Source organism: Tachyglossus aculeatus, chromosome 26 (assembly GCF_015852505.1).
Source record: "Tachyglossus aculeatus isolate mTacAcu1 chromosome 26, mTacAcu1.pri, whole genome shotgun sequence".
In the NCBI taxonomy this organism is placed as follows: domain Eukaryota; kingdom Metazoa; phylum Chordata; class Mammalia; order Monotremata; family Tachyglossidae; genus Tachyglossus; species Tachyglossus aculeatus.
In genome coordinates this window covers 13,048,079-13,059,468 of record NC_052091.1, presented here as the reverse complement: position 1 = coordinate 13,059,468, position 11,390 = coordinate 13,048,079, and positions in this window count along the sequence as shown.

Sequence of the window (11,390 nt, the reverse complement as noted above, 5' to 3'; positions counted from 1 at the left end):
TGCTCTATCTACATCATCATCATCATCATCAATCGTATTTATTGAGCGCTTACTATGTGCAGAGCACTGTACTAAGCGCTTGGGAAGTACAAATTGGCAACATATAGAGGCAGTCCCTACCCAACAGTGGGCTCACAGTCTAAAAGGGGGAGACAGAGAACAAAACCAAACATACTAACAAAATAAAATAAATAGAATAGATATGTACAAGTAAAATAAATAAATAAATAAATAAATAGAGTACTAAATATGTACAAAAATTTATACATATATACAGGTGCTGTGGGGAAGGGAAGGAGGTAAGATGGGGGGATGGAGAAGGGGACGAGGGGGAGAGGAAGGAAGGGGCTCAGTCTGGGAAGGCCTCCTGGAGGAGGTGAGCTCTCAGTATGGCCTTGAAGGGAGGAAGAGAGCTCCTTGGCGGATGAGCAGAGGGAGGGCATTCCAGGCCCGGGGGATGACGTGGGCAGGTTCTGTTGCAGGCTGCCTGGCATTTCTGGTTCCTGTTCCTGTAGCTTCTTATCTGCTGTATGATCATTGTCGTTACTGCATGTATTCACAGAATTGCTTAAATGGGGAAAGATAGACCTGGAACAATAAGAACCTAGCCTGTGAACAAGAAAAACAGATTCGGATTCCACAAGACAGAATGATAAATAGAAAAAACAATAATAATAATAATAATAATAACAATAGTAATTGTGGTATTTGTTAAGCACTAGCTATGAAACAAGTACTGTGCTAAGCACTGAAATAGATACAATACAATCAGATCAGACACAGTCTCTGTCCCACTCGGGACTCACTTACAAATTAAATACTACTTGAAGGGAGCAGATACTGGAGACCAAACAACCTTCAGTGGGAAACTGCCACAACTGTCTCAGTATTCTAACTGTTGCAGAGGTGTGAGCCCTTAAAGAGCCAAGGATCACATCTAATTCCCTTCCATATATTTTTTTCCGAGGCCTTAAAACGGCTTTGCATAGAGTAGGCGCTTAATAAATTTCTTCATTTTTTATGATATTTGTTGAGGTTATGTGCCAGGCACCACACTAAGCACTGGTCGATACAAGCTAATCACATTGGGCAATAATATCATAGACAATGGCACCACTGCTTCTATTTGAACAGTTGTATTTGCCCGGGATGACTATTTCTTGGTACTCAGTGTTGTCTTCAGGGTGACTTTGCAGTTCAGTCCGCTCCCTTCTTCAAATCCTGCTGGCCGTGTAGACCCTAGTCTACAGGGCATGTGGATTTCAGAGAGTAGGTTTCTTTAAAATTTGTACTCCTGAGAGCTCTACAGGAGCACAGATAGCCAGTGACCATGAGAATTAAGCATCCAAGGAACAAAGTGAGTCAGGTGGGTCACTATCATTTTAACTTTTTGAGCTTTGACAATTTCCTTTTTCACCTGGACAAGCAAGAAAATTCACAGCCAGGCTGGGTTTTCATCCCTCCCCATTATGCTTTGACATTCTTTTGCAATATAAACAAACTAAACAGCTGCTCGGGGTTTTGAGTTTCCTGCTAAACTCACACAGCACATTGGACTGTGAAGTATAGTTCTTCCTAGATTATTTCAGCTAGTCAGTCTTTATGTAATTTGTTTGCTGTTGAGGCTCTAAAAAGCAGGGTTAAAGAGCAGAATAAGGTGCTTGGGGACCACGGGGCAAGGACTTCTGCTCTGGAACACCCTCATGCTCAGTGACTTGATGAACGTAAAGTGGGATGTGGGGGACAGAGGGTTGTATGGAGGAGAGAGTGGGGAGATGAGACGGGAACTGGCTTCAAGTTCCCCATCGCACTTGAGTTCCACGTCAGCTGGGTGGAAATCACTTCCTCTCCATATGAATGCCTTTTGAGATTCTGCTTTGAAAATTTTCCAGGGAAATAATCCCATTCCCTCCCTGCTGCTACTCTTCCCTAGTCCAGTTCTCCCTGGTTCCTGTAACCTTCCTCTCTCCTCTTCCCACATCCTGAATTTATTCCTCTCACTCCTATTTCCCCTCACCCCATGCCCAGTCCAGCAATAGCAAGGTCCCTGGTGGAGCTTTGCAGTGTTAAATAAATAAATCATTTTGAAGAATGTTGATGATGATGGTGATGATGATGATGAGGAGGAGGAGAATGGTGTTTGTTAAGCACTTACTATGTGTCAAGCATTGTTCTAGGAGCTGGAGTAGATAGAAGCTAATCAGGTTGGACAAATTCCCTGTCCCTGGGTCTCACAGTCTTAATCCCCATTTTACAGATAAGGGAACTGAGGCACAGAAAAGTGAGGTGACTCGCCTGAGGTCACACAGCAGACAGGTGGTGGAGCCAGGATCAGAACTCTAGCCACTAGGCCATGCAAAGAAGAGAAATAGAATTAAAGGAGAGGTGTGGAAGAGCCAGGGAGACTCATACCGAACCTCCAAAAGGTTCCACGTCAGCTGGGCAGAAATCATTTCCTCTCAAAATAATTACTGCTTGGATTTCAGTTCCGCAAATTCCTTAGGAAGCACCCCATCCCGCTCTTCGCTCCTGCCTTACACACCCCTGGCCTAGTCCGTCTTGGTTCCTACAGTTTTTCTGTCTCCCTTCTCCACACCCCAAACTCACCCCCCTGTCTCCCCATTACTCTCAAACCCTCCCGCATTCTATTTCTAGTCTTTTAACTTACCCTGGATATTTTGAAGCTTTTTAAGTTTGAAATCAAGGCTGCTTTAGAATATTTTAATGTCCACCGGCAAACCAGTCGACCTCGGCGTCAGTTGGGGTCGGGGCACTAGTAAGGGAGGGAAGCAGTATGGTGTAGTAGGAAGCAGCATGATGTAGTGGTTAGAGCACGAGCCTGAGAGGCAGAAGTCTTGGGTTCTAATGCTCCCTCCACCACTTGTCTGTTGTGTGACCTTGGGCAAGTCACTTCGCTTCTCTGTGCCTCAATTACCTCATCTGTAAAATGGGGATTGAGACTGTGAGCCATATGAGGGATAGGGACTATGTCCAACCCAATTTGCTTGTATCTACCCCAGCGCTCAGTACAGTGCCTGGGACATAGTAAGCACTTAAAAACTACCAGAATTATTATTATTATCATTAAAAGTGAACCCAACTTTTGCTCTAATGCTTCCGGTCCTTGAACTGCCCCCAACCCAGGATCGAGTTAAAATGGGAGAAGCTCAGTAAGATTGTCCAGTTTCACGCACACCGTCTTGAATATTTCACACATTTTTATTCGGTATTCTTTGACCTTGGATCTATCCAGATAAAAAATATAATCAGAGCCGTTCTTAAGCATCCAAATGAATCTTAAGGACTTTCAGAATCTTTCCCAACCACTTCTAGTCTCTTTTTCTTTTTAAAACAATTTTTTAAAAAGAAAGCAAAGAGGCAGTGACCCTTGCACCAAAATAGCAAGAAATCTTCTCATTTCCTGAGTAAGAGGCCCTGAAAACGTGGCCTGAAGAGGCACAACGAAAGAATTGTTTGCAGTCCTCCTTCTGGGGATAGAGTAGCCAATAGGTCTTTGCTAGTCCTTGCTTCTGTGAGCAAATTTTCCATCAGTGGTGAGTCCATGAAAACGCTGGTAAACCAACAAAACCAGCTAAGATTTAACCTCTGAATGACTCCTTTACCACCAGAGAAGAGAAAAAAAGCTTCCTGATTAGCGTTTCCAGTGACACAGATTGCAGAATTCCTTCTTAATGATTTTTGATTCATATTTCTTGATTTAGTTTGCCCATCAGGGTCAGCTCTGCCTATTTTACCCTTAGAAAAAGGACTGATTTTCAGGTTTTCATAATATTTGTAGGCTCTAGTAAACTTATCCCATTTATAAATGGGATAAATGCCTTCAAAGACTTATTAAGTCAATCAATCAATCATATTTATTGAGCGCTTAGTGTGTGCAGAGCACTGTACTAAGCGCATGGGAAGTACAAGTTGGCAACATATAGAGACGGTCCTTACCCAACAGTGGGCTCACAGTCTAGAAGACTGAACTATTGAAGGCACGAGGCCTCCCAGACTAAGCCCCTGCTTTCCTCATCTCCCATTCCCTTCTGCGTCGCCCTGACTCACTCCCTTTGCCCTTCCCCCTTTATAGCCCCACTTCACTTATTCAGTTATTTATTTGTATTGATTTCTGTCTCCCCAGTTCTAGACTGTAAGCTTGTCGTGGGCAGGGAATGTGTCTGTTTATTGTTGTACCGTACTCTCCCAAGCATTAGTACAGTGCCCTGCACACAGTAAGCACTCAATAAATACTATTGAATGCATGAATGAAATTCGACCGTCACAGTAGACTGCAAAGGTGCTGATCCAGTCATGAACTAAGTCTGTTATAAAAGTAAAATAGATGGTCCAAAATTTCATTCACATTACAAAAGGGCCTTGAGAAATGTTTAGCTCTAAACCTGTTGTATCAGGTTTCTATCATCCTTGGATCACTTTTCAAATTTCTTCTAAACATGAATCTGTGCAAAACGAAACATCGATTTCCTGTCTCCCAAAATTGCCCACAGAATTGTGTTCACTGTTTTTCTCAACTACTGTGTACAAAACAGGGAAAATAAAAGGAAATTCAAAGTTTTTGTCCATTGAAAGCATTGAGAGTTTGTTCTAAGGTTTCTCTGTGGTTTCTTTTCATTTGAAAACATCCCCAGGTCTTTAGAGACACTGGCAAATACAGAAAATAGATAATTAATGAGTCAATGGGATACTGGATGTCCCCGCCTGTCCAATGGGATTGTCTGATGGCTAATTATGGACAGATTGTGATTAATGTGATTATGGATGGGATATTAATCTGATTCTCAGTTGATCTGGTTATGTTTTCGTCTGCTCCAAATGGTTAATTGGATTGGAGATAACAGAAAGCCAGCTTGTACCAGATTTTGCCACATCAGTGTGATGAAGTGTCTTTTGATCTGCTTGAGTTATGAAGAATAAATTATTTAAATCTTCTGGGGAAACTATGAGCTCAAACATCCCATTTAATTGCAAAGTCCTTTTAAGAGAGTAATACTCCATTCCATCCCTCTTAAGAAGCCTCATTCAGCAAAATGCCCATGTTTATCACCAAGAAAGGTGAGAAGAAAACCCTGGTGGACTAGTTTATTGGGAAAGAGGCATTGCAGCCTGGGGTTGATTTTGCCTCGTGGGCTAACACAGGTTTTGTCTTCATGTTTGTAGTCCCACTTACGACATTTCCATGCTCAGCTTTTGGTTTTGCCCATGGAGAACTGATGCCAAAGCAATGTTTTCTATTTTAAAATTCTTTTCTAAAACTATGCTTCTCTCGATGACCAATGACTCCCTGAAGGAATCTACTCTCAGTCCCTGCTTGTTGGAAACGTGGGGTAATATTGTGCAAATCCTTGTGTAATGTGGAATAGGGCTGTTGGGAATGCAATTCCATCAATTAATGTTTCGGTTGAGATCTATTGACTATCTATAGGGTGGTACTTGGGCACAGAATCATCCTTAGATCCTACCCATGGGATGTACGTGCATATTTCATGAAGGTAAAATATATCTACACATTTTTAGATATCAACTCCCTTTGTCTCTCCCTCCTGCCTGGGACGCATGAAGTCGACTTGGCTTTGCCAGCATATTCTGTTTCCATCAACCCCCTGAACAGCCTGTGCAGAATATGAATATTTTAGCACAAGTATCTGAAGAAAATATAAAGCTCATTTCCAAAAAGTCCAATAATCAGAATAACATTAGTGTGAAATCACAGAATTTTCCCACCCAAATATCTGTGCCTGGATATTCTGTCATAGGTTAGGATTTCACCATCTGGTAATAATAATGGTGCTACTTGTCAAAAATATGTCAGGAAAGCTGCTTTACCAGGCAGTGTGAGGGGTTTGGTGGTGAGTTTTCAAGGGTCTTCACTCAGGAACAGAAATGGCATCACTTAATTCTGCTTTAGACCATAAGCTCCTAGTGGGCAGGAAACAAGTCTACCAACTGTTGTACTCTCCGACTGCTTAGTACAGGGCTCGGCACATAGTAAGTACTCAATAAATACCACTGATTGATTAATTAATTGATATGAGGGAGCTGGTAGGTTCAAAAATAAATTTGGAAATGCCACCGTTAAATCACCTGTAGCTATTTTTAGATAGACAAATAGAAAAGAATCCAGTTGGCACATGTTATGCAGAGATAGGCCTAATTTTACTGCTCTGTTTAAAGTAGACAAAACGTCATTATGAAAAGATTATTGGAAAAGAAAAAAAAGTAAATGGATTTTTGGAAATACCCAGCGGATCTTAGAATCAACCACCTTTGGGATCTAGTCAGCACAAATGAAGCGGAGTGGCAATTAATTATCTGGTCAGTTTGGGCTGTGAAAAAGTCAGACTTGAGAATTTAGGGTCCACAGTTTATTTTTCACCCTGAATTTCTCTATCAATCAGTGGTGTTTATTGAGCACTTTCTCATAGTTTAAATTTACCTCAACCCTTGTCTTTGCTTTTGCAGATAGGCCTGACCTAATGGTCCCGACAGAGATTAATGTGTGCGGGATGTGCCCTTTACAATAAAATGAACTTTAAGGTCTTGATAAAGCATAATTTTTTGTCTTTCATCAACCACTTGCAACCTCCTGCTGTGCTTTCATTGTTGTTAAAGGAATGATATTAGGCCAGTGCGGCCTAATGGAAAGAGTTGGGGACTGGGAGTCAGGAGACCTGGGTTCTAATCCCAGCTCCGCCACTGGTTTAATATTCATTCATTCAATTGTATTTATTGAGTGCTTACTTTAGTACAGTACTCCGCACACAGTAAGTGCTCAGTAAATACGATTGAATGAATGAATGAATGCAAAGCTCTGTACTAAGCGCCTGGAAGAGTACAATACAACAATAAACAGTGATATTCCCTGCCCACAATGAGCTTAATAATAATAATTATGGTTTTGTTAAGTACCTACTATGTGCCATTCATTCATTCAATCGTATTTCTTGAGCGCTTACTGTGTGCAGAGCACTGTACTTAGCACTTGGGAAGTACAAGTTGGCAACCTATAGAAACGGTCCCGACCCAACAGTGGGCTCACAGTCTTGCGGTGGATACAAGCAAATCGGGTAGGATACAGTCCTTGTCCCACGTGAGGCTCGCAGCCTCAATTTGCATTTTACAGATGAGGTAACTGAGGTGCAGAGAAGTGAAGTGACTTGCCCAAGGTCATACAGCAGACAAGTGGCAGAGATGGGATTAGCACCCATGACAGTCTGATCCCCGCACAAGGTAAATGCATAAACAAATGCCATGATAAATTCTTGAAATCTAACATTTTTCTGTACCCTACCAGCAAGCATAATTTCCTCCTCTAAAGCGTGGCAGTTTGAAAAAGTAAAAGGAAACGGAATGGATACTGACTTCTGCTTTTAAAGCCTTTGGGATTCCAGCCTTGTTTCCAACCCAGTGAAAGAAGAGTTATAGTATTTTTGGTGTCACAATTCAAGATGAGTTACTTTGACTACATCAGGTTAGGCTTGCAGATTGTCAGCTCCTTGAGAGCAGGGAAATGTGTTTTGCTTCGGTTATTACCTTAGAACAGTGCTTTACCCTTAGGAAGTGTGCAATAAATACCATTGATTGTTTGGAGACAAGGCAGTGGTCAGGTAATGTGTGCTTCCTTGAGTGACCTGGAAATCTCTACTGGATGGACAGCTGATGAATGGGCTTGTTAGCAACCTGCTGCTCTCTCACCCCCACAGCCAACCTGTGTGGATTTGGGGGCAGTTCTGTGACCCTCCCAAGAGAGTCATCTTTCTAGCCACTCAGGGTGATGTACTAGAAATAGGTGGCTTAGTAGATAGAGCACAGGCCTAGGAGTCAGAAGGTTATGGGTTCTAATCCTGGCTCTGCCTCATGTCTGCTGCGTTACCTTGGGCAAGGCACTTTCCTTCTCTGTGCCTCGGTTACCTCATCTGTAAAATGGGGATTAAGAGTGTGAGCCCTCTGTGGACAGAGACTGTTTCCAACCTAACTTGAATCTAATCCAGTGTTTAGAACGGTGCTTGGCACATAGTAAACGCACAACAAGTTCCATAATTATTATTATTATTATTGATGCCAGGAGCAGGCTGGGACATGTGACCCAGTCAGTGATCATCATCAATCATATTTATTGAGTGCTTACTGTGTGCAGAGCACTGTACTAAGCACTTGGGAAGTACAAATTGGCAACATATAGAGACAGTTCCTATCCAACAGTGGGCTCACAGTCTAAAAGCTGCTAATGGTATTCATTTATGAAGATGGCATTACAGATGGTAAGATCCTACCCAAGTGCCATGAGAGAAATTCAGGAATGACCCTTAGGTGATCCAGGTTTGAGTCTGGTGAGGGAGGCAATGGTGAGGGCACCTTTTCTAGACCCCCACCCCCAATTTGGGGTGAGCAGTTGCCTCCTGAGTCAGGGCTGCTCAGACCTTAAGGATGTATCTGCTAGAAGCAGCGTGGCCAGTAGAGAGAACGAGAGCATGGTCCTGGGAGTTAGAGGGCCTAGGTTCTAATTCCAGCTCTGCCACTTGTTTGCTGTGTGACCTTGTGAAAGGCACTTCACTTCTCTGTGCCTCAGTTCCCTCATCTGCAAATTAGGGATTCATTACCTGTTCTCCCTCCTACTTAGACCACAAGCCCCATGGGAGATCGTAATATCTTGTGTCCATACCAGCATTCAGGATAGTGCTTGGCACAGAGTAAGCACTTAGCAAATACTGCAGTTAGTATTATTTATTCATTCATTTCATTCAATCATATTTATTGAGCGCTTACTATGTGCAGAGCACTGTACTAAGCGCTTGGGAAGTACAAGTTGGCAACATGCATTCATTCATTCATTCAATCATATTTATTGAGCGGTTACTGTGTGCAGAGCACTGTACTAAGCGCTTGGGAAGTACAAGTTGGCAACATATAGAGACGGTCCCTACCCAACAGTGGGCTCACAGTCTAGAAGGGGGAGACAGACAACAAAACAAAGCATATTAACAAAATAAAATAAATAGAATAGTAAATATGTACAAGTAAAATAGAGTAATAAATATGTACAAACATATATACAGGTGCTGTGGGGAGGGGAAGGAGGTAAGGCAAGGGGATGGGGGGGGAGGAAGGAGGGGGTTCAGTCTAGGAAGGCCTCCTGGAGGAGGTGAGCTCTCAGTAGGGCTTTGAAGGGAGGAAGAGAGGCGGATGTGCGGAGAGAGGGCATTCCTAGCCAGGGGGAGGACATGGCCGGGGGTTGACGGTGGGACAGGCAAGAACGAGGCACAGTGAGGAGGTTCGGGGTGGCAGAGGAGCAGAGGGTGTGGGCTGGACTGTAGAAGGAGAGAAGGGAGGTGAGGTAGGAGGGGGCAAGGTGATGGACAGCCTTGAAGCCGAGAGTGAGGAGTTTTTGCCTGATGCGTAGGTTGATTGGTAGCCACTGGAGGTTTTTGAAGAGGGGAGTAACATGCCCAGAGTGTTTCTGCACAAAGATAATCCAGGCAGCAGCATGAAGTATAGAATGAAGTGGGGAGAGACAAGAGGATGGGAGATCAGAGAGGAGGCTGATGCAGTAATCCAGTCGGGATAGGATGAGAGATTGAATGAGCAGGGTAGCGGTTTGGATGGAGAGGAAAGGGCGGATCTTGGCGATGTTGCGGAGGTGAGACCGGCAGGTTTTGGTGACGGCTTGGATGTGAGGGGTGAACAAGAGAGTGGAGTCGAGGATGACACCAAGATTGCGGGCTTGTGAGATGGGAAGGATAGTAATGCCGTCAACAGTGATGGGAAAGTCAGGGAGAGGGGAGGGTTTAGGAGGGAAGATAAGGAGTTCAGTCTTGGACATATTGAGTTTTAGATGGTGGGCAGACATCCAGATGGAGATGTCTTGAAGGCAGGAGGAGACACGAGCATGAAGGTAGGGAGATAGAGCAGGGGCAGAGATGTAGATTTGGGTGTCATCAGTGTAGAGGTGATAGTTGAAGCCGTGGGAGCGAATGAGTTCACCAAAGGAATGAGTGTAGATAGAGAACAGAAGAGGACCAAGAACTGATGAATAACTGATTATTATTATTAGATGTTGCTGCTTCATCAGCAATTGAATGGCCAAAATCCTGACTTTTGTTTAAGGGTAAGGGTCTGGGATATCCCTCTGACATTAGTACATTCGCTTCAATTGTGGGGATGGTTTGTGCAGAGCCATCCACACTCTTAGATTGTAAAACTCCCTAAGGGCAGGGATCATGCCTACTTAACCCATTGGACTCTTCCAAGGGCTTAGTACAGGTGCTGTACACAGTAAGTGTTCACTAAATGCTAGTGATAGATTGATTGATCAATCCTGGTGCCTTTGAGATCAGAAGGAAGCATTGCAAAGCCACTGATCGGTATCATCTGCGAGACTCAAACACCACTAATTTAAAAGGCGCATAGTATGAAGTTAACCATGGGCAGGTACATGGAAAAACTCAAATTTGTTTTTGAAAATTTACTTTCAGAAAGTCTGCTCGCTCAAGGCAGATTTATACATTTACGTTCAGTGGTGACTGCAGTGTGGCCTAGTGGAAAGAACACCAGCCTGGAAATCAGAGAACCTGATTTCTAATCCAGGTTCCGCCGATTGTCTGCTTTGTCACTTTGAACAGGTCACATAACTTCTCTGTGCCTCAGTTCCCTCATATGCAAAATGAGGATTCAATATCTGTTTTCCCTCCTACTTAGACTGTGAGCATCTTATGACAGTTAATTGTCTTGTATCTACCCCAGTGCTTAGTGCAGTGTCTGACACAAAGTGCTTAACAAATACCAAAATTTGTTTCTTCTTAATTGAATTTTTGATGAGTTACTCTTTCACTGGTCTCCCCTTTTTTCCTTTCCCCTGCCCACTCTTTAGCCAAGTGTTATTGGCTTTTTGTTTTTTTAATGGTACTCGTTAAGTGCTTACCATGTACCAGGCACTGTACTAAGCACTGGGGTAGAAACAAGGAAATCACTTTGGACACAATCCCTATCCCACACGGGGCTCACAGTCTAAATCGGAGGGAGAAGTGAATCCCCATTTTGCAGATGAGGTAACTGAGACACAGAGAAGTTAAATGACTTGCCCAAGGTTACACAGCAGGCAAGGGGCAGAGGCGGAATTAGAACCCAGGTCCTCTTAATCCCAATGCTCTTTCCACTAGGCCATGCTGCTTCCCTGATTCTATTTGTTCTGTTTTTAAATGAACTTGTCACATGATGAGCTGATCCTAATAGTTTTAACATTATTGGATTTTAACAGATTAGTACGCAAATCTCTTCAACTGTGGGTGTGGCTCCGAAATGAAGCTCTGGAGTTTACATCTTGACCGGTCTCCTGACACAGAAATTGCAGTAAGTGTTATGTGGGAGAGATC